Source organism: Macadamia integrifolia, chromosome 14 (assembly GCF_013358625.1).
Source record: "Macadamia integrifolia cultivar HAES 741 chromosome 14, SCU_Mint_v3, whole genome shotgun sequence".
In the NCBI taxonomy this organism is placed as follows: Eukaryota; Viridiplantae; Streptophyta; class Magnoliopsida; order Proteales; family Proteaceae; genus Macadamia; species Macadamia integrifolia.
In genome coordinates, this window is record NC_056570.1 from 16,082,367 (window position 1) to 16,086,739 (window position 4,373).

Consider the following 4,373-nt stretch of genomic DNA (forward strand, 5'->3'; position numbering starts at 1 on the left):
AAAAAATATCTAGTTTGTGTTATACCAATGGGAAAAAGACTTGCTAGGTTGCCTCCAGCCTGTGTTCAAACACAGAAGTGTGTGAAATTACTGTCCTATACACCATGAAATAAAATATTCTCATTTATATTGAGCCTGTGTGGTTCCCACTTGCCCATGATGGTGTAGAGACCACACATCCTGGCAGTGATCTCTTGGCTAAACAAATATATTATTTGGAAAATAGTAAATGTTGGGAGCTTAATAAAATAAAATAAAATAAAAACTTCACTTTACGCTTGTACTCTACCCATCATCATAGGCCTACGGTCGTAGCTTTCATCGGTCAATTGCCCAATGTCAAAGATGGAAAGGAAAATCTAAGACTCTATAGGCTAAATACATTTACTTGTCAATTACAAACTTAAAGTGGCCACTATAGAAAATTGTGACTAAAAGAAAGTTATTTACAAAAGTTAATGCCAATTTCCTGACAATCACAAAAGTTAATGTTGATTGGCTAGCAATTACAAAAGTTAATGCCAATTGCCTACCAGGTACAGCCTCTATGGTTACGAAATTAATGTCATTTGTTTGTCGGTTACAAAATAAAAATGACCATTTTTTTCCGATAAAAAATAATAATAATTAAAAACTAGGAGACCCAAATACAACAACACAAAATTGACAAATACAACCCACCTTATGCATTGCCATCAGCAAGGAGCACAAACCAAAACATAAAATAGAATAAATTAATTAGGAGAATCAAAATCTAGGTATACAATGAGAATCCTTTCACCAAACACCCTTGTTACCAATGGATATCAGTTCTTCCTTCATAGCTTCCCCCCACTTATCCGAATGCTTGTGGTTCATAACTTGTGGGAAAGTGACAGGATCTTCCTCTTGACGAGTGTCAAAATCACACTTATTCAAATAAGTGACATAATCTTAGTGCATAGTGGACTTATGTATTTTGGTTGACTTCCTCAAGGTCTCTAGCTCCGGATTTGCAACAACAACTATGCCAACTGGCAACTGTGAATCTGTCACTGTAGTAGAAGTTTCAACCAGTCTAACATGTGTGTAAGATAGGTGCAAAGCAATGACAACTAATCCTTAGTTTTGGGTGTTCTAACATGCGTGTGAGACATGTGAAGAGTAATGGCAACCAATTCAGTGAGGACATTCCTTGGAGTCAAAAGCAAAGCATGTAGAAGAAGATGAAGAGTTTCTGAAGTCAGTCAACCATGAAGAGCTACGATCATCCGCAACATCCATAAAGAGATCATGAAAAGCTTCAAAGTCTACATTAGCAATTTTTTTGGGTACAAGATTAAGATTAAATATGATTAATATATCCAGCTGATAATTAAACCTCTTAAGATTCAACAAAATATAAGATCCATGACTTTATACCGAATATAGAAACCTAAAAGCATTTGTTATTTCTAAAATCATGGAAGCTATCACGTTGATAGAGTAATTAAAAATGGAATAGAAACAAATATTAACTAGAGATTAAATTGAATACATGTTTTAAAGGTGGCTATGCATAGCTAAACAAGTAAAATTTCCATCCAAAACTTTGATCTGTAGAAGGGATTCTAAGACAAACCCAGTCTAACTCAAGAGTTGGCTACAACCTAAAAAAGCTAATCATGAAGTACATATAGAATCTGACAATAGATTCAATTGAACATTTTTCTATGCTCAAGTATTATAATATTTTCAACCATTGCTATTCTTTTTCTATAAGATTAGTAAAGGACACCATGACCTCCTCAATTTAAATCATCACAAACATAATGTCCCAACAATATAACGTATAATGTGGGTGGACACCTCATTTGGAAGAGCATCTGCTACAGAATTAACCTCCCTATAGTAGTGGGAGATCTTTCATGAATACAAATCAAGGAATGGCATGAAGTATCCCCATTTTTTATGAAATTTCCACAGGAAAGTGTTATTGATCACACTTTTCACCACCACACTTGAGTCACTTTCAATCCAAAGATTGAAAAACTCTGTCTTTTCACAAACTCCAACCCTAAGAAGAAAGCTGAGAATTTGGCAAAGAAATTCGGTTTAATTCCCAAATAAGAAGTAAAGCGCCTCAAAGTCTGACCTTTTGAATTCCTGAAAATACCAATTGCATTTGATGGGTTGGGTTTCCAAGAAAGCCTCCATCAATGTTAAGTTTAATCCAACCAAGATCTTGCTTACTCCATCCTACTTCCAAAATATTTTCAGAAGTTGGAATATGAGAAGTTTTACATAGTTTCTTAGATAGGAGTAGATATGTTACTGATGTGATTTTGTAAGGATTTGCTTTAGAAAACTCCCTAATACTTTGACAAAATTAAATCTCTGACGTGGCGAAAGAGCCTACCTTTACCATCAAACCTTCTAGAGTTGCCTTCCTATCATAGGTGCATGTGAATGAGAATGAAAACCATCACCCATATTGATTGAAGAGGGACTGAACTTACTTTCAACCATTGACATGCCATATAACATACATAGTAAATCTTACTGGTAAGGTTTCTTATAATCGAATGGTCTGAGTGAATGGAATGGCTCACAACAAGCAACAGAAGAAAGGCCCCAAAGCAGTAAGATGAAGTATTATTCACATGCTCTGTTAGTTGCAAATAAAAGGAAGGAAAGGGAAGTGAAAATGAATAAAAAAAAGAAAAAGAAAACTTTTGTAATAATGATTGTGTAACTCACTTTAGAACTCTTATCATATTTGGTGAACATAATTTTTAAAGTAATCTTTATTTTGATTCAAATCCAAGGGAAGTTTGCAAAGTAGACTTTAATAACTAGATTTGAAATGATTTTAAAATATTGTTACACAATAATGTGAGGTAATTATTAGAAAGGGTTTTTTTTTTTTTTAATTTTGATTAAATTTCACTTTCCTTCACTTTATATCCCTTGTAATCACACGGAATACAATAGCAAGATAAGGTATTATACAGTATTTGAATCTTCCAATACTGAAAAAAAAAATGGAGGTTATGGTTCAAAAACCTAGCCATAGAAGAGGAAGAGAAAACTCGAAATTCTAAATTGTGTTTTGTAATTTGTAGGAATGAATCCTCTTCTTCCCTTTAGCCTCATCATAAAGAGGAATGAAACCCTAATCTGAGTAAGACCTACAAGACAAGTTGTGTAATTGTAACACCCTGACCCCATTAACCTTGGCACAATATTATCTTCATTGACCCTTAGGTCTCAAGGCTTTAAAATATGTTGTACTATATTAAGAAGGTTAAAGGTTATTAACTAGCCCAGCAACTTCCCCCTACACGATATGAGAATAAAGTCTGTACATTGTTACCGATCTCTCAAACCCATTAATACTTGTCGTATTCTTGATGGGGACACCTCACCGATCTCCCAGATGAGTTCTATATACTTACCGTATTCTTGGATATCACATTGAGTCTACATGAAAGCCAAAAAATTTGTCTGACATATCAAAAAAGTGCAAGAACAAGCGAAAAACGATTAAAACATGCCAACAACCGCCACAAGCCTATAATTCTCAGCGCTGACATCTCGAGTTCAATGGAGGAGACTTGGTTATGGCATATTTCTTCAATGGAGACTGATTATGACATATTTCTTCAATGAATGAGACTTGATTCTAAACCACTTTGTGAAACCTCTATTTCCAAAGAGGACATATAACAAGTTTATAATAGGAAGATTGGTCTATGCTGCATTCTCAGGACACTTGAGCCTAGAGCATAACTTATGAGCTACCCGATGAAATTGGAAATCAATGCCCATTTCAACGTTGTCAATCTCTATCATTATCATGGAGGTCCAATCCAATATGCACCTAATGTTGAGTTCGGATCAGGTACTCATACGAGAATCATTCTTGTACAGTGTTTGATCCACATTTGGACTCCACTTAATCTCTCTCCCTTTTTAATTGCTTTTTATTTAGTGGAGTCCAAGTGTGGATCAAACAGTATCATACGAGAATCATTCTCGTACAAGGACTTGATCCGCACTCCCTAATGTCGGGTATGTGAACCTTTCACCAATCGGTTTTCCCAAATGTCCATTACAATTACAATGAGACTTAAAGACAAAATCTTGCTCGTTGGAAGAACGAACCCAATTCAAAAGATACTTGGATTAGTGAGCATGAGTTGAAGAAGCTCGATCATTACATTTGGATGCAGTTGGTCACCTCAAACTCGAGGACAAGTTCCTTCAAAGCAGCGGAGAATGATATAGTGAATTTAAGCATTTAATGCCCCACTCAATGTCCCTCTCACTTCCTAAAGACACAATATCTCTCTCGCCATGAGTTTGACTCCCACTAGGCACACATTGGGCCACTCACGTGGGGATGTTTAGTG